Source organism: Hemicordylus capensis, chromosome 5 (assembly GCF_027244095.1).
Source record: "Hemicordylus capensis ecotype Gifberg chromosome 5, rHemCap1.1.pri, whole genome shotgun sequence".
In the NCBI taxonomy this organism is placed as follows: domain Eukaryota; kingdom Metazoa; phylum Chordata; class Lepidosauria; order Squamata; family Cordylidae; genus Hemicordylus; species Hemicordylus capensis.
The window spans coordinates 168921197-168941289 of NC_069661.1; the positions used below are offsets into that span (position 1 = coordinate 168921197).

The 20093-nt window shown below is 43.1% G+C and overlaps 1 protein-coding gene and 1 long non-coding RNA gene across 5 annotated transcripts in view; one reads left to right on the forward strand and one right to left on the reverse strand.

Annotated features, from left to right (window-relative positions):
* Positions 1–20093, reverse strand: part of KCND2 (potassium voltage-gated channel subfamily D member 2) — a 506409-nt gene that overhangs the window by 177111 nt on the left and 309205 nt on the right. The gene's annotated exons all lie outside the window — the stretch shown is intronic.
* LOC128326631 (uncharacterized) overlaps positions 1–20093 on the forward strand; it is a 42979-nt gene that overhangs the window by 17340 nt on the left and 5546 nt on the right. Inside the window, exons 2-3 of one of the 2 annotated variants that reach the window (XR_008308161.1) lie at positions 6725–6934; positions 8095–8197. This is a non-coding gene — a long non-coding RNA (uncharacterized LOC128326631). Of the gene's footprint in view, positions 1–6724; positions 6935–8094; positions 8198–9160; positions 9621–20093 lie in introns of those variants that run through there. The other variant, XR_008308160.1, reaches the window with a different exon arrangement.

Consider the following 20093-nt stretch of genomic DNA (forward strand, 5'->3'; position numbering starts at 1 on the left):
GGGAGGTCCTGGAAGCCAAATTTAGGCTGATAGGTAGCGTATTGAAGTCCAGGACCCCCAAGGTAGCATTCTCAGAAATGCTACCTGTTCCTTGCGCAGGTACAATGAGACAGGCAGAGCTGAGGGGTTTCAATGTGTGGGTGAGACGTTGGTGCTGTGAGGAGGGGTTTAGATTTGTTAGGCACTGAGATACATTTTGGGGAAAGCAAGGCCTGTACAAAAGGGACGGGCTACACTTGAACCAAGATGGAACCAGACTGCTGGCGCTTAAAAGCAAAAAAGTTGCTGAGCAGCTTTAAAAATGATACCTGGGGAATAGCCGACAGGAGCTAGGCAGTATCTGGTTCAGCAAATGCCATCCTTGAAAGTGTGAGGATGCAAAGGATTAAGATAAAACAGAGGGGGACAGAGCAGAACTACTTAAAGAGCAGGCGGAAAGCTGTGCCGGATGGTCAAAGAGTAAAAAGAAAAATAGCATACATCAGGTGAGAGATTCAGTGTATAGGTGTTTATATGCCAATGCCAGAAGCCTCCGAGCCAAGATGGGTGACCTGGAGTGCTTGGTTGCTAACGCAGAAATAGATATAGTGGGCATAACAGAAACATGGTGGAACTGTGAGGACCAGTGGGACACTGTTCTCCCTGGATATAAACTCTATAGAAAGGACAGGGAGGGGCACCTTGGAGGTGGAGTAGCACTGTATGTTAAAGAAGGGATAGAATCTAGCAAGCTAGAAAACCTAGATGGACTGCCATGGAAACCCTGTGCGTGACAATACAAGGCCTGAAAGGGAACGTGCTACTGAGGACGTGCTATCACCCTCCAAATCAAAACGTTGACAGTGACTGGGAGTTTCAAGAGGAAATCAGGGAGGTGTCAAGGAGAGGCAGGGCAGTAATAATGGATGACTTCAATTACCCACACATAGACTGGGTAAATTCATAGTCGGGTAATGACAGAGAGGTCAAATATCTAGATACGCTAAATGACTGTGCCCTAGAACAGTTGGTCTTGGAACCAACTCGAGAGAAGGCAACCTTGGACCTCTCCAACCTTGAAGAGAACAGAAAGGAACACAAAAGAAATGCAAGGTGACAATAAGGGAGGTGAAAAGAGAGTTTGAGGAACATTTAAAGAAAAGTATCAAGGAGAATAACAAAAACTTATTTAAATACATCAGAAGCAGGAAACTTGCCAGGGAGGCGGTTGGACCATTAGACAATGAGGGAGTGAAAGGGATTATTAAGGAGGATATGGAGGTTGCAGAGAAGCTAAATGAGTTCTTTGCATCCATCTTCACAACAGAGGATACTGAGCATATACCTGTTCCTGAACCAGGCTTTTTAGGGATGGAGGCTAAAGAACTGAGTCAGATAGAAGTGACAAGAGATGATGTTCTAAACTATCTGGAAAAACTAACAAATTGCCAGGGGCAGATGGCATCCATCCAAAAGTCCTCAAAGAACTAAAATGTGAAATTGCCGACCTCCTTGCTAAAATATATAACTTATTCCTGCAATCCAGCTCTGTACTGGAGGACTGGAAAGTAGTAAACGTAACACCGATTTTCAAAAAGGGATCCAGGGGCGATCCGGGAAATTACAGGCCGGTTAGCTTAATGTCTGTTCCAGGCAATTTGACAGAAAGCATCCTTAAGGATAAAATTGTAAAGCACATAAAAGAACAGGCCCTGCTGGGAGTGAACCAGCATGGCTTCTGCAAAGGTAAATCTTGCCTCACCAACCTTTTGGAGTTCTTTGAGAGTGTCAACGTGTGTGGATCAAGGTGATCCAGTTGACATAGTATACCCGGACTTCCAAAAAGCTTTTGACAAAGTTCCTCATTAAATACTCCTGAGAAAACTTAGCAGTCATGGGATAAGGGGACAAGTACATGTGTGGATTGCTAACTGGTTGAAAGATAGGGAACAGAGGGTAGGTATAAATGGAGAGTTTTCACAATGGAGGGAAGTAAGAAGTGGGGTCCCCCAGGGATTTGTACTGGGACCAGTGCTTTTTAGTTTATTCATCAGTGATCTAGAAGTAAGGGTAAGCAGCGAGGTGACCAAATTTGCAGATGCACGAAATTTGTACCACACAAAACTCTTTTGTGTAGTGAAATCCAAAACTGATTGTGAGGAGCTCCAAAAGGATCTCTCCAAACTGGGGGAATGGACAACAAAGTGGCAAATGTGGTTCAATGTTGGCAAGTGTAAAGTAATGCACATTGGGATGAAAAACCCCAACTTCAAGCATACACTGATGGGATCTGAGCTATCGGTGACTGACCAGGAGAGGGATCTTGGGGTCATGGTGGGCAGCTTGTTGAAAGTGTCAACTCAGTGTTCGGCAGCTGTGAAAAAGGCCAATTCTATGCTAGGGATCATTAGGAAGGGGATTGAAAATAAAACTGCTAATATTATAATGCCCTTATACAAAGCTATGGTTTGGCCACACCTGGACAATTCTGGTCACCACATCTAAAAAAGGACATTGTAAAACTGGAAAAGGTGCAGAAGAGGGCAAACAAGATGATCAGGGGCCTAGAGCACCTTTCTTATGACGCAAGGCTACAACACCTGGGGCTTTTTAGTTTAGAAAAAAAGATGACTGTGGGGAGTCTATAAAATCATTCATGGTGTGGAGAAAGTGGATAGAGAGAAATTCTTTTCCCTGTCACATAACACTAGAACCAGGGTTTCATCCCATGAAACTGATTGCCAGGAAATCTAAGACCAACAAATGGAAGTACTTTTCACACAACACATAATCAACTTGTGGAATTCTCTGCCACAAGATGTAGTGACAGCCAATAATCTGGATGGCTTTAAGAGAGGTTTGGACAACTTCATGGAGGAGAGGTCTATCAACAGCTACTAGTTGGAGGGCTATAGGCCACCTCCATCCTCAAAGGCAGGATGCCTCTGAGTACCAGTTGCAGGGGAGTAACAGCAGGAGAGAGGGCATGCCCTCTCCTGCCTGTGGCTTCTAGCAGCATCTGGTGGACCCTTGTGTGAAACAGGATGCTGGACTAGATGGGCCTTGGGCCTCATCCAGCAGGGCTGTTGTTGTGTTTTTATTTCCACATTGTGTATGGCTCTCAGGCAAGCAGCTTCTCTTAATTTATAGAGACCACGATCATCTTGGCTGCCTTGCTTTTGCAGAATACTTTAAGTGTGGGAATGGTATCATTCTGCATTTCTTTCCTGATGGTGTTTAAATTGTACTAAAACACCTGTCTTAGCCCTGGCTTCAATTGTGTTTCCCTGTGTTTCTGAAGTGTCAGATGCTAATTACACAAGTGTATACTCCAGTCAAGTATTTCCAGGTGATGCATGCAATTAAATGAGAAGTATCCTTCTGCACTGGAATCTGCTACAATTTTTTACATCCTTTCTGCTTTATCTCTCTCTCAACTTTTCTATGGTGCCAGCCTTTCCCTTCTTCATTCCTCACCTGTCACTTCCTCCAATATGAAAACTCTCATATGTATTCCTTTTAGGAAATGTTCTTATGTACTTATAGTGATGAACTTACTTTTTGAAGTTATGGATAAGTCCATCATTGAAACCTCCATATTCTGAGGCAGATCGCCCTTGAATACCAGATAGGAAGGATGAACAAATAAGAAGTACTGCGATCTTTATATTGGGCAGTTCCTAGGAAACTACTGTCCTAGAGCAGGCCTGCACAACATAAGGCCTGGGGGCCGGATTTGGCCCGCAGTGACTATTTTACTGGCCCCCAGGTATCCTGCAGCAATACAGGAGTTGGAAACTACCTTATAGGGCCATCCTGTGCGTGCTTTCTCAGAAATATGCTCCATTGGTGTGCCCAGTGAGGCTTACTCCCATGTAAGCATGCCTAGGATTGCAGCCTGGAACTAGCAACAACAATTTAGGGAGAGGAGAGGACTTGGCATTTGTTTGGGGCTGGCATGCACTCCAGGGGCCCCACTGATTGAGCAGGGACAGAACCTATTCTCTGGCCACTATCCTTGGTTAAAACTATGGGTCCACTGATGGGGAATAGATCCACAAGTAACTAATAATATTTTTAATTTTATTGTAATAATGTACTAAATTGACCTCAGTCCCTGCATGCCAAGTTGTAGATGGTTCTGGCCCACCAGGGCATTTGGGTTGTGCAACTCTGTCCTAGAGCAATGCTACCTTGTATAGCTATTGTATTAGCCCAACAGGAATATAAGATTGATATGCCCACTATAGGGCACTATCGGAAGGACTTCAGAAATTACAGTAAGGAGCCCTGATAGCTGAAACTCTGTTGTTGTATTTGAAATAGTTGTATCCCTGTTGTTGTATTTGAACTTCTTCTACATCTGACATTCCTGTTGGATCAGCTGCACTTGGGTGCAGTCCATTTAATCGGGTGGGGAGCTGGTTTGAAGAGAAAGTCTGGCTTCCTGGCTACTATTTGAGTGTGGCATCCCAGAATTGGGGGGGGGGAAGGTGATCCTCTGTGTTAGGGTTACCTTTGTTCTCTTCCCCTGCCCCGACATCAGGGCTGCAGAATTGGGGGGTTAGGGGCAAAGGCAACACTTCATGGGGGATCCACAGGGCCAGAGAGTTCCTACAGGGATAACACCCCCCCCCCCGGTTTCAGGCTGCAGTCCTTAAATACCACCCTGGGAGCCAGCTTGGAGAGACTTGCTCTCAGAATTGGCTCCCAGGGAGGTTTTTAAGGACTGCAGCCTGAAACTGGGGGTGGGGCAAGGTTACCCCACAGGGCCAGAGGGTCCCCTGCAGTGCCCCCCCCCCATTTCAGGAGTGCAGTCCTTAATAACCAGCCTGGGACCTGGCTTGGAGAGACTTTCTCATCAACTCATGTCCCAGAATGTTTTAAAGGAGTTGCATGTGGGGAATTGGGTGGGGGGAGGGGGGGACAAAGGGAACCCACTACTGGGGACCCTCTGACTCTGTGGGTCCCTCTTGTCGAGTTGCCTTTATTCACCTTTCTCTCTATTTCAAGGCTTCAGGGCCAGAAAACCACTGGCATTATGTTGGCAAAATGTCAGAATTCTGATCCAGTTCCCTCCAGCCGAAGGTTTTGCTGGGGGCATATCAGCCCTCTTGATAATTCCTCTCTCACGTCTGGTCAGGTTGGCTTGTGCACCATAAAATGGGGGATTTTATCTCAGCATACTAATGCTCATTACAACTATGCTAGTAAGAGACATCATTGGAAAATGTCTCCTAACAGTATTACACTAAGGTGCACTGCAGATGGCCATTTACCAAAACATAACTTTCCAGTGTGCATCTAACTTCATAATAGGTCAGTGATCTGCAACATTCTATCAACAGACTAGGAGAAATGTACCACACATCTGCACCTAATCAGAAATCTGGGGAAACAAAGGAGTTACAAGATGTTCCTCACCATATAGCAGAACCTTACAGAACCAGTTCAGATTATATATCTGAGCTGAAATAACTACTGTATGATTCATGCACAAGCATGTCCCTTTGCTGCTCCTGGTGAATGCTTTCTTTCTGCTAATCATGGGGCTGGTTGTCCAAGTAACCCCCTGACATGCGTTCCTGCATGTCCCTAATTATGTGGTAGATGGGCTGGCTCAGATGTATCACCCAAACCAGTCAACAGATAACCAGCTTTCCAAGTGGTTACATTCAGTGTGGTAACTTAGCATTTGGTAAAAAGTCATTCATGTCCACCTAAAGTTGTGGGATATTATAAGAGAAGAACTGGGGACAACTACACAGCAGGCATATTAAAAATTGCAATGCTATTTCAGAGTAAAGCTGTGTACCTAATATTAGCTAGCCATCTTATATAATTAAACAGTTAATTAATTCATTTATCATATTCATATACCACCTGATACATTTCTAAGTGGTGTACAGAATATAACAGGATTGTGCCTCACAAGACAGCATAGGAAAGTGAGCATAGCCCAGGCTCCTCCAGCCATCCAATCCCAAAAAGAATATCTTCTGTGCTTACAGTGTTTGTCTCTTCTGACAAATGCCACATGCATGGGCAGTGTGTGGGTGAGACTTTTGAATACATCAGTGCTAGGCTATGTCATGCCCCCATCCTTAGATAGTGAAGAAGAAGAAGGGGAAGCTGGCAGTTCTCCAGCAGCTACAGGGGTACCTGAAGGGCAGAGCCCAGCTGTCAGCCCACAGGAGATAGCTGAGGCAGGTCCGGTTGAAGCTTCAAGACAAGCAGGGCCATCAGAGGCAGCAGAGACAGGGAGTGAAGAACAGAACACTGAGGAAAACAGCAAACTACCTCTGCCTTCTCTCAAGAGAAGACTGAAGAAATGCCGACAACAGGTGGAAGTGCTCAGGAGAAGTAAATGGCTGCTCAACAAGCCAGATAAACCCTGAAACTGTGCCAGCAGGCTGAAGGTGGAGAACAATTAAGCCAGGCTATAAATTAAGTCTGTAGGCTGCAGCCAAACGCTGAAAGCAACAGGTCTCCTGGAGCCTGCTTCATCTGAGCCTCAGAGGAACCCCAGCTTCATGTTGGCCTCTAGAGACCCAGGATTTCCCTGCTTTAACTCTGCTATCTGACTGAGTCCTAACAACTGTACCTAGCTGCAACATCTCCCTGGGAACACTTTGTACTTCTTTTTGCTCTGGAACCGTGCAATCTGGTGAGCGGACTGAGTTTGTGAGGGATGCTGTCTGAACTTGATACAGTAGTAAATTGTTCTTTTGTGTTTTTCTTGCAGACCAAAGAGGATTCCAATGACCTTCCAGAGACCTTGACAGAGACTGTGACTTGGACACTGGACAGACGGCTCCTGACAGGCTAGGGGTTTCGGTTGTGCTCTCAGGACATTGTGCATAAGTACAGCATTCCTTTTTTTAAAAGAAGTGTTTCTGGAGAAGACTCACGTCCCACTACTAAAGCAGTTCAAGCTATTGCATATATTTTGGAGGTGAGTGCCAGTTTATTCTTTAACAGCATCCATTCTATTTCCGAACCTCTTACATTGAGCAAAAAGATTTCACCTCCAATATGTCCGATAAAAGAAATCTTACACAGTAATAATGACCAACAATTCATTTATGATATCACCTTGAAGTGTGAGACTAAATTATCCTCTTGGTATAATCAAATGTCCTATATAATATAAAGTTTGGTTCTATCATTCATTAAGTGAACAATATACATCCATTGAGAGTTAAACTAACAACACATAATAATTATATGTGACAGATAAATACAAGGACACATAAGACCTTTTTAAGGACTCAAAAGATGTATGAGCACTTCTGAGCCCAATGTAGTCAGATTTGAATACAAATTGAGCACAAATATTGAAAATGTCTCATTGCTTTCCACAAAGTTGCATGCATAAGGTTGCTTTGGGCCTGAACAGCTGTTATCAGAGAAACAGTGGATTCCCAGGTTACTGAAGAGTTTGAATTCCAGTAAAGTTGCTCTGTATTCTGCAGGGTGGCTTATTATTATTATTTTTAAATAGTCTTATGAAATGGTTCTGAATTATATTGCTAGGTTTGTAATGTAAGTGCTATAAACCAGAAACAAAAGTTTACCAGTTTTCTCTGATGGCATTGCACCAGAAAATGTAAGTTTTCAAAAGATATGTAAAATAGTTTAGTATAGATATAGTATATATTTTATACTATATTAATATATGGTATAGATTTTCAATAGTTGAAAATAGTTTAGTATAGATATATCCCAGCTTTATAATTAGGAAGTGTTTTCTGACTGTTTCTAGTGAAAGATTGCAGTGCTGTTTTTCAATAAATGTGTAACCACAAGGTGCTGTCCACAAGCCCATAATATATGTACATGCCAAGGTTTCTCGATTTAGGTAAGAGTTGACCATAACCCTCAGCATTCAAGATAGATAAATGTCCTTATTGCCCTTGATAGCTTGGTTCTCCGATATCAAAACAGTTTAGCCAATGGCAACCAGAGGGGTCATGACTTCTGATGCATTTGAACATCTGATGTCACAGACGGTCATGGCATGGCCTTGCACACACCTGCTGATTGAGTTGCAAGAGAAATGTCAACTGTGTCTACCATGACATTAGGGTAAATTAACCCATTTGCACTCTCAAGGTCTCCTTTGCAAACCTCTAGTGAATGTCCAGTTCAGGGTGTCTAATTCGACCCAGGCATAAAGAGAAGCAGGATGAACAGAGAGAAAAGCCAGCAAGAAGAGGTAAGCAAAAGTGAGGAGAAAGGCAGAGAGTGTAGGATTGTCAGAAAGAGGCTTTGCAACACTTAGGGTCTACTATCCAAGGGACTGTTAACCAAACTAACCCTAACCACATCTGCACTCCTGTTTTTCTGTAAATGGTATTTCATGGCATAGAGGTTTTTTTCCTGTAAATGATGTCATCTTCTCGAAGTTCTCAGTGCCAATCACTTATGGGATTTGTATTTTGCCACACATTGATACCTGCACAAGCCTTGGGAATGTGACTCATCAGGAGCCATTATTTTTTGCTTCTGAAGGATACCCTCCTGTTATCTGAATGTCCTTCCTTTCTGTACTCAGTACATGTTGACAGTGTGTGTGTGTGAGACTGTAGAGCATCTGCTTTGCTTGCAGAAGATCTCAGGTTCAATTTCTGGCATCTCCAGGTAGTGGTGGGAAAGACTCCTGCCTGAAACCTTGGAGAGCTGCTGCCAGTCATTGCAGACAATACTAGGTGGACCAATGGTCTGATTCAGTATATGGCAGCTTCTTTTGTTCCATATTTTCTATGCCTATGTACACTTAGATATCCCATCATTTCAGTGATGCGGCAGTGGACACATTTTATGGATGGACAACTATGCTTTCAGTTTATTAATGCTCAATTTAACAAAACATTTTGGATGCCCCACCAGGACTCTTACATAAATGAAGGTGCATTTCCCCCCTGTCAAATGAAATCTAAATGCATGGAGACAGTTTTCATCTTTTGCATCTTTTTAATGGGGACACAGATATGTCATTGAGATGAAACCTATAGTCAAATCAGATTAAATTTCAACAGCATGTAGCCATTAATAATTCCGGTGTTTGGAGGGGAAAAAACATACTGAATCACTCTGGGTCAAAAAGCTTGGAAATAGCCACTCTTTCCTCCTCGTGATAACACGCTGAGTCAATCTGTTCATGTTTTGTTCTTTACAGAAACAAGATTATTGGATTTAATCCACCTTTGAAATGTCTTCGCTTCTAATTCACTACTTCATGTAGCAGGTGGAAGCTGGCTGTGCGGGGAGAGGAAGATGTGGTGGTGGTGGTGGGGGAGGGGAGGACAGGATTCACTAATCTTATGGTAATTCTATGATGGCTTTATTCTGTATTATATTTATGCTGTGTTGAGGTTCTGTGCTTTTCTCTACATTGTCACTCCCAACATTTCATAGACTGAATATTTGAGATAAGGGGCAGGGGTGCATTTGAGGAGCTCCTCCCTACAAAACCTGATAACCCATATCTTCAATTTTTCTACATTCCATTCTGACCCATTCTAACAAAAGGCAGAATAGAAATATTCTAATAAATATAAATAAACTTGACTTGAAGTTCCCACTTAGTGATGAAGCTTGGCATGTGATTCTCTTTTTGCCTAACACACACCATATGATTATTGTCAGGATAAAAAGGGATGCTGCTCTGAGCTCCCCAGAGAAAAGGCAGGATGTAAATGTGATGTACAATATTAGAAATATAGCAGTTTCTGATGCAGTTGTGTTAAGTGTGAATATGATGCTTTTTGAAGCTTTGGCTCGGTCTAAAGGGTATGCTCCAATATGCTCACACCGATCCTATACTAGTATGATTCCTTCTTCGAACACCTGAGCGCAGCTCTGCATCTGCAACTGAATAAGTGCATGAAGCTGCTTCTGCCGTTTCATTGAAACTAAAAGCCTCTTCCAGATGTCATCTTGGATGTCTCCTTTAGTGTTGATTCCATTGGAAAAGGGGGTGGGTTTTAAAAAAAACAAAACAAAAACCAACAACTTTGCATTGCATTTCACAGTCTTCATGAAGACCATAAAATATTAGTATTTCCCTTGAAAATATAAACATTTAAAAATGTGGCTCGTTTTGAGAGATGGGTGACTTAGAGGCTGTTCTCACAAGCAACCAAGACTGGGCTGGGAGGCATGTGGCTCCTGGTGATGCCTTGGCAGCAAACCCAGCTAAGAAGCTGGGCCCCTAAATGAGGTTAAGAGAGTAAGCACTCCCTTAACCCCAATTACTTGCCTGTGTTTCAGCGCCGGCTGCTTTCAACCGGTGCCAAAACACTGATGGGTGCCCAGCCGTTGTGTGTGGGGGGGATCCCCACAATGCACCACACACTCACATGGTGCATTGTGGAATTTTCAGGGGCTGGGACTATAGCTCCAAGCCTCAGAGTGATCTGCCTTGCTGCATGGAGCAGGACGGATTGTGTGGGAGCGTGGAGTACCCACAGATTGTGTGGGAGTGTGCACGCTCCCACCAGGCTTCCAAGGATCATCAGGGAGGGCAAGCATTGGGAAGCCTTGCCCCTGCCCACCTGCCTAATAGGTCATGTGAATGGCCCCTTAGTGTGCTAAAATTCTTGCAAGGTCCACCTGAAATGAGTCAGCTCTTTAATGTTACGGCCACCACTTTGTGCCCTCCGACATGCACATATGAAAAACAGTAGTGGTAAGTGATCACTGCCTAAGTCTCCACCCTCTCACTGTCACATAGAGCTGAAGGCTCTTCTCCACCTACTTTTAATGTATGCAGCAATCCCTTGTCCCTCATCAGCAACTGAAGCAGCGTGTGGCAGTCAACAAATTATAATAGTTTGCTTTCTTAAAAAAAGAACTTTATGAATAATCCTCTCTCAAGGAGCTAAACTGAACTCTGGCTTTCTTCAGGCTGAAGAGAACTAGGCTCTTTAGTTTTCAGTTTTCATAACTCTCAATTTTTAGCTTTTAAAATAATTTTAATTTGAAGCTTAATACTGATTGTGGTTTTTAGGTTGACTTTTAACTTGTTTACTTAATTTGGTTTTTTTTCTTCAAATTTTACATTGTATCAATTTTATTGTTGTGAGCTGCCCCAAGCAGTAGTGTACTGAAGAGGCGGGGTATAAATATTTTATAAGTAAGTAAACAGGACCACTGCTGCCCTTTATCCTCCCCATATGCATATGGGAATAGACTGTTCAATTTGTGAATTAAAACTGCTGGGGAAAGGTGCAAACAGCAGCATGGGTCTCTTATCCAAGACATCGATGCAGCGGAAAACATCAGGAAATAGGCTTCTTTCAGAGGCCCTTGAGATGACACAAATATCTCTAGGAGGAAATCCATTGGTCAATGGGAGGGGGACAAAAGGAGGAGTTGCCACTGCTGCCAAGTCCCTCACCAATGCCAACAGCAGTCAGGGTGTGTGTGCAGCAATGGCTCAGATGAGGAGCTGTTGCACAGCCACTGAATCCCCTTCTGGTGGGAATTAGAAGGAAGTCCAGCTGCCCACAGAGGAGGAAGAAGCCTGCCTGTAGAGGAGAAGATGTGGAAGATATTGCTTCCTGAGCCACCACCAAATCCTTCAGTTCATTAAAAACTGAGTTCACCAAGAAATGAGGTGCTTGAGCTTCCTGCAGGAGCCCAAGCACCTCTACCAATTTAGTATCAGCCCTAGCCACAGGAGATAAACACACATGCAGCCAGAGATGGTCTGAATTTGGTCTCCAGCACTCTGGCTAAACATGAAAGCTGGTTCCACATGAAAATTGGTTTGCTGCCAATTCAGCCAGGTGTTCAGCAGAATTTTTTTTAACAACTTTCAAAACATGTTTGGTTACCTGTACACTTTCCCTCACCTATGCCATGGCTTTCTAGAATTGTGGCCTTCCCACTGAATGTAGAAAGAACATTGTCTCCCTTGCACTCTTTCAAATGTAAGTGCACTTATGAAAGATTTTCTCTCTTTCTCTCTCTCGTCACTTGTGCAAAGACAAGACTGCACTTTTAATCAATCTTTCTTTTTATCAAGCTTTATTTTCAGAAGTAATGTAGTTAGCGAGAACTCCATGGTGAACTGAAAATCCATTAGCATTTAATAGCTGTTCAGATTGTTTAGTTCAGATATTTACTCCATTTTAGTTGCTTTTTTCAGGGATTTTTTTTTTTGCCAATGAATTAAATTTTCCATTATTTTAAGCATCTTTTAAGGCAATAAGAAAGGAAATGCAAAATGCCATGTTTCAAATTAGATTAAACCATATAATCTCCTGTGCTAGAGATCTTTTGAAATGTAAGTGATTTTGATATAGCAGTACTGTATAATTAGGTAAAGCTATTAGAGTTTTTGTTTGGTTATATTTCATCTTGCTTGCCTACTGCAGTCACAAACTATATAAAGTATTATGCATTGTTGCAACATTAAAGATCAGCTTTCTCTCATTTCTGTAGTTTGCAGGTGGCCTTATATTTCTCATTAATAAAAAAAAGAATGAAGGGTACTTCAGTCTCCACAGTAAAAAAAAAAGGTTTCTTGTGCTTCTTACATAATAAAAACAGACAAGTTATTATGAAGGATGAATCCTGAGGAGCACAGAGCTCTATATCGATGGCTATGGGGTGTTCTCCTTCCTTTTTACTGTTTTCCATTTCCTCCCTAATGAGTCTTGTGCTTACCCTTAGATTGCAAGCCTGCTGGCAGGACCTGTTTTATTTTTATTTTCTGTACAGCATTTAGCAATTTTAGGCACTTTATAAATAAATAGTATCACTAAGGCATGGTTCCAAGACCACATCACTGCAGAAACACTGATGCTGGTTCACATATCGCTGCACGATATGGGTCATTGAGACTATGCATGCCCACCCCTGCATGTATAGTGATGGAGAAGGAGTGTAGGTAAGGCAGACAAGAGCATTGGTGCTAAGCATGTGCATGACGTAGAGCAGAAAGAATGAAGTTATATTAGGGGCGTAACAAGGTTGGAGTGGGCCCAGAGACAAAATTTTAAAATGCCCCCTCCGCTACTGCCTTCCTCTAATTTTTTTTTTTTTAAATTCAGGGAAACTCAGGCAGGCGTTGGATGGGGGAGACATGTCTCTGGCAGGGGTCCCCAAGACAATAGTCTCCCCTTGCCCTATTATAGTTGCGCCCCTGAGTTATATCAAGCAAAGAAGCAACAGGCAGGAGCGGGTGTTTAACCCTTCCCTTGATTCCTCTTCCTCCTACAGCTCAAACCCTTTTCCTCCTCCAGGTGGGGTTCCAACATGTGTTTGCTGGGTCATGGTGAATAGCTTGAATAGCAGAGGAAGGGTTGCCAGGAAGAAGGCAGTGGGTGGAATAAAGATTAAGCACCCTTGCCCACCGCTACCTCTTCAACTTAAATTGCATCCCCCCTCTTGGCTGCCTCAATTTCCACAACTGGATCTCCTGAATATATGAAAGGCATTAGGTTTCAAGGTCAACCCCACACACACTGCATCAAAGCAATCCCCAAGATAACTTAAAACAGATGGCAATATAAAAACAATCCAGCACTCCTTAGTTCCCTGGCCAGTGGCAGAGTGTGCTTCCCTTCAGAAGCAGGGTGCAGATCCCTCCAACCAAGCATTCGAGGAGTCCTCGCCATATTACTGAGCTCCCTCCACTGTCAAAACTGATAGCCCATTTCTTCCATTTTTCTCTCCCCCTGCAAAAGTGTCTTTTGTCTCCCCACAAAATATTTGAGGAGTTGCTCCTCAGGTTTTCCCTCCATCTGCACTCCGGTGTCCCTGGCAGTTGAAGCAAAGCGTTCTTTCTGGCAAAGAGAGGAGAAGCAAGCTCTCTGCAGCTGCTCCTCTGTGGGATGATGGATGAGGCCAGGCTGCCATGGTGTTCTTCCTGGGAGGTGGGGATGCACTACATCACTTTCCAGTGGCCCTTTTTCCTCTGGCCAGCGGCAGAAACCAAAGATGCTTCCCTGGATCAGTCCCTGCACCACTTATATGTATGGATTTGCAAATATGCTGGTGGAGCTTGTTTCTTTCCTGGCTAAAAAGCAACTCTTTCCCTTCTGTGTCACAGCACAAGCTGCTTTTTGGAGTCTTAAAAAGCAACTTGCAATATGGCTTGGAAGCTACTCTTTGGTTAAAGACAAACAAGGGAAAAACCAGCTTTTCTTTCTTGTGCTTTGCAAAACTATAGCGCTCAGGTGCAGAATCCAGTCCTGACTCTTTCTAGTCTGTAGTTTTGATGGGTCACTAGCTCGCATAGACCTGTTCGAAAGCAACCCTGAAAATCTGTCTGAAATATTTATAAATATTATAAAAAGTATAATATTGTGTATGTTTTCTTAATTATATTTGTATATCTGTTTTTGAAAAAGAAATGATTTTAAAAAGCATTTTCATAAGTAAAGGAGTGGATTTTTATTAGGATTTTAAATTACAAAGCTGTAATTTCAGCTTTGCATATTTGAATTTAAACTTGCATATATACATAGACATATTTCCAATGACCTATTCCTCTCTAATGTCTGTTCTACCCATTTCTTTTTCTTTTTGCCATGTTGCATCTGATATAAATTATCCCACTGTGCTACACTGCAGAAGAGATTGCAGATGGCAGGCTGTTTGACAAGTCAATTCCCTTCTTGCCATGTTTTCTCTATTTGCTTAATCTATTTCTAGCTATCTGCTCTGTTTGTTTGTTTGTTCAGGTGCTACTGGTTACCTTTAAAACACATCTCATGACTCCAATCCCAGCACTGCTCAGAGGGAAATGAAAATGCTTTCCTCAGAGTGGGTGATTGAAAGAACCATCAATAGTGTACTGCCAAAGTCTAGATACTGAAATTAAATAGGCACCACATCCCATCATTGATTTTCTCAGGGGTACACAACATTTACACTTTGTGGAAAATGAAGCCATATTGCCATGATTCTTGATATGGGACTGCATAGTCCAGCACACAGGGCCTTTTGGCTTAGACTTAAAGGAGGACAATATGGATCTCAGAGACCCAATATTTGGACAATAAGGCAATGCAATGACTTCAGGCATTCTGGTAGAGTTTCTCAGACATTCTATGCCAAATTACTTTCCCTGATTATTAGCTCTGTTCCTGCAGGTCTTTGTTGTACATAATATAATTGGGACTTAGGTTTCTCTCCTAAATTGAGTAGCTGGTGGAATTTCTATTTCCCTTTCTCTTCCATCAAGCCCTAGCATAGTCAATTTGGCTAGTATCTGCTTTCCCCTTGAAGCCGAGTTACTCTTAGTCTACTTTCAGGGCCATCCTTAGGGGGCGACTGGGGCAATTGCCCTGAGCCTGCGCTGGCACAGGCCCAGCTCTTGGCACACTGCAGTGCAGCCTGCCCTCCTCTCTCCACCAATTCCAGCCACTTATCTTTCCCCGCAGCCTAGGGGGAGCCAATCTTTTGTCTCTGTGGGCAGCTTGAAAGGCTCCCAGGGAAACTGCTAGAGCTCCTTCTCTCCCCACCTCTCAGCTGTTCAGTGGGTGGGCGGGGCTTCCAGAGAGACCTCCATGCAGGCGTTCCTGAAGCGTGAAGCTCAGGAAAGAAGCAACAGGCAGTGTCCAGCACCAGAGTCTCTGTAGACTCTCTGCCCAGCCTTAGTAATGGAGGTATAATGTGATTTCCTTTTTGTGGTTATCTCTCCCCACCATTGAATATTTAAGGATTGGCTTGCCATAGGGCTTTGGTATTGAGCAGAGTTGTAGGGCAAGGTGGGAGGAATATGTATCTTTAAATTGAAGTGGATTGGACAAACTGTTGGTTTTTAATTTTAAAAACCCCATCCAAAAAATCCTATAAGTGGCTTGCTTCATGGCAGAAAATAAAATGTCTGGAACTGACCCCCCTCTCCCCCTGGCTTAGGCCATCATTCCACCCCCATATGGGAGAATCTGTCCTTTGCCTTCATTAGGAAAAAAAAGGGGTAAAATGCCCCCTTTCTTCCCCAGCCTTTAGACTTGGCATAGGGCTTTGGTATTGGGCAGGGTAGAAGGAATATGTATATTTAAACTGAAGTGGATTGGACAAATTGTTGTGGTGCTTTTTAAACCCCTTCAAAAAGTCCTATAAGTGGCTTGTTTCATGGCAGAAAATTCTGGAACAAAGAATATATAATATTTACTTATTTATTTATGAATGCACTATGCTCAAGTTGATTTGCAGCCCAGAAGGTCTGACAACTGTGAAGCATGTGTTGTTCTTTTTATTTCTATTTCTTTATAATGCATTTCTATGTCCAAGCTGGTTGGACATGTCCAAAAACCTCACTTTTGCTATTTACACTGTATGTCAGCGATCAGTATGATTATGAAATGTAAAGGAGGCCCTGCACATGTTGATTTGCCCCCATGCCTGCACCCCACTAGAGATGTCCCTGCCTACTTTCCAAAGGCTTATGATTCACAGTGTCCTTGTGCCCACTCCAATAGTTGTGTTTACAGAGATACACATTAAATTTAAATTACATGGCCTTAGGGATTTTGGTGGGGGATATTTGTATTGCAAATCTTGAAACAAGAGGGTAGCAACTAACATCATAAGCAGCGCCCATTTACAACTCATGGAGTATTTTTATTGTGATCTACCACCTTGAAACAAGATGGCAGCCGTTCACATTTTTAGCAGCACCCCTCTACAACCTATACACACTGATATGGACCACATTAGAGTGTAATTATTAACTATAATTAAATTGACTGTTATGATTAAATCTTATCCAAATTAGCTACAGACAGTGATCCATTCCATGATACCTCTATGGAGTGTGGAATTACCATGTTGACAGAAGTAGAAAGTTGTACTCAGAACTTATTTCTAATTGAAAGTATCTTAGAGAAGAGTACACTTGACCTATTCTCAGAGTAAAGATTCATGAATTAGTGTCTAGCATCTCCCTCCTTGTGTGCCTGTCTTGTACTCTTGAGAAATGAAGAGAGTGGAGAAGTTCTCACTCTTGGTGTACTGATATTTGCGAGGTAGATGTAGCTTAGTGGGGAGACACATGTTGTAGGGAGACCTACCTGTATTGTAGGCTGCTACAAGTGGTTTAGTAACCCATCGCCAACCACCCCATTTCATGTTTCCATCTGTTTCTCCTTAACAAACTAGAATTTGCTCTGAAAGGAGCCACTTCTGTAATCTCATCTTGATCACTATCTCTCCCTTATTATCACACATTGCTCACTTAATCTCTGATCAAAACTCAGCTGCTATGATTATTCACCTTCCTCACAGTGCTTTGTCACGAGCTGCTAATAGCATCTGCACACATTCTAAATATCAAACAAATCTATTTAAGATCACTCATATTGCAGGAAGTATTTATAGGGCTCTGGGTCTCTACTTGAATGAATTCCTAATACCTTTTGAGAACTTAATACCATTCCACAGATGTAAGTAGTCCTAATTAGAAGATTCCCCACCACCCCCTCCCAGGGCAGCTAATTCATTGAGCATGGTTGGCAGAATAGTCACTGCTGGAGTTCATCTAATTGGTCTACTAGAAAAGAAGGGAAATGTCTAGCTTATAAAATATATCAATGACATTCTAATACTTTGGGGAAATTTCCTTCCATTCACTAATACGGCTCTAATCTGCTTCGATTTGCCAGTGGGAAAAAAATATCTCTGTTCCAGTGGTTTTCTACCAAGTTCTGTATTCTTTAGGAAATTTCAGTGCTATTCTGTTAATGTGTGTTGCAGCTGGATGGGAAGGAGGCAGCTGACTGGGCTGCCAAAAGATGCTTCGAAGTGGCCCCACTGCGTAGTTCAAAAATGGACTGGAGAGAAAAGCCAGAACAGGCAATCCACAACAGTACTACCTGTGACTTCTTTCATGAGCTAGACATGTCTTTTCTTTTCAAGTATACCAATTAGATGCACTCCAACAGTTCACAGAAAACTGTCCCAGTCTCTACTCTCACTCCCACTGATTAGTCATCATACAGGTCTGCTGCTCACTGGAATGTTAGCAAAGTGATGCTCACATGGGGAAAAAGCATGGCTGGCACTGGACATTTTAGAGGCCCTGGCAAGATTCAAATAATACTCATTTTGCCCTCTCCACAAAGCCCAAGGAGCCAATCACAAATACTAGCATAGAAGGTGTTGAAAGTAATAAAAATTACTTCAAACTGCTTTACTTCCTGTGAAAGGCTATCTTCCAATTTTGCAAACAAAAGTGCCATACTGGCACTATATTGATCTGCTGCTTGCTCTAGGAAAAAGGTTTAAGGCACAGTCCAGTAAGAAGTCCTTCTGTGCCACTGAAATGAAAGGGAGATGCACAACATGGAGCCATATCCTGGCTGATGTCTCAGGACCAAACCAGATGTTATACTAAATGTGCAGCTTTAGCAGATCCCCACCCAATGGTTGTCACTCCTGGTCTATGGGAGGTTGAAGGATGAGGGGACAGCATTCTTACGTCCAGCATGGGTCCCTGGATAGAAGAAAGAACAATGTTTCTCAGTGAAGGTGTCAGTAAAAGTGATGGGAGCAGTCTGTGACATTGTAGGAGGACAACTTGCCAGCCTCATAGTCCTGAAAAACGTCCACACACTCGGATTTGATGGTGACACTCACTGATGGGGGTGAATGCGGTGATGGTGGCTGTGTACTTGTCCCCGTTGAATACCTGCCAATAGCCAGGCTCAATAAAGGAGGTTGTCTCCACTTTACAGTTTATGGAGTAATTGCAGACTTCCAGGACCTAGTGGGTCTTTTCACCCACTTCCACCTCCCAGTAGCAGCGGCCTAAGGTGAAGCTTTTTGCTGCTAAGATGCAGGGATAGGCATTGAAGAGCCTGGGGTTCCTGGGCAGCTCTTGAAGGTGCTGCTCACAAACGTGACACTCTTGCAATCCTTGGAGAGCACTAGATTGGGGTGGGATGTTTGGGGGTCAGCCCCTTGATGATTTTGTGCAAAAAGAGATTCTGCAGGAGCTGAAGGATAAGGTGGCTGAGCTGTTGGAGCAGCTGGTCTTCTTCAAGAGCCTCATCATGGAAATGGAGAAGTATCTGCAGTCATCATAGAGATGCTCAAGGATGTGAAGGATACGCTCAAAAGATGTGAAGAGGTGCAGGCCAAAGAGTCGGGTCTGATCGCCACTGAGCTGGGGAAAAACATTCTCCAGCTTCCCCAGACAGTACTTCATTCTCCTTGTTCTCTAACCGCCACAACAGCACTTCTTGTTCCTCCTCCAGGAACTGATGCAGCTCCTCAAACACACTGATATGAGCTGATGCTGGTTCTCAGCCTTTCTCTTGAGCTCCCTCCCTGGGCATTTTCTCTCCCAGGGTTTTGCAGTGGGCCATGCCCTGCAGCTTTTGTTCTATTGGCTGCAGACACTTCTGTCATTTCCTCCTGTACTGCAGGGGAATGTCATCCGGGAACATGACCGTGTGAGATCAGTGCTGGTGAGGGATTTTGCACACCAAGCAAAGTGCCTCCTGCTCCTCCTTGCAGAAAAGGCGGAACACCTCATTGTGCTCCTCACAGAACTTCTCTGGCCCTGGCCACCACATGATGAAGGGCTTAAAGTCCTGCCCCACTGGCATGCTATTCAACTCCACATAATCACACTAGGGATGATTCATCTACATGACCTCCATACAAAATAAATACTACTTTGTTGTAAAATACATGAAAAATGAAAAGATATTAAAATAAATAAATTGTCCTTGAGATTTAGATGAATGATGTGGCACAACAGTGTGCCAAACGGAGGAAAACATGCACGATGCTCCTCCTCCATGTGATTTAAAAGGAATTGACAGATATATCTTTTGAACTGGCACTTGATGTCATAATCAGTGTTCCCTCTAACAGGGATTCCCAGATGCTGTTGACTACAACTCCCAGAATCCCCAAACAAAAGCCATTGAAGCTGGGGATTCTGGGAGTTGTAGTCAACAACATCTGGGAATCTCTGTTAGAGGGAACACTGGTCATAATATAAAGCAAGTCCTGCTAATCATTATAGGGAGGATAAGGGGAAGAGATAACTCATAGTTTGGCTTTAAATTTCAGATATTGGTTTGTGCCATTTGGGGGTTTATCCTTTTTGTCTTCATGTCGATTTCTTGGTGCACTGTCCT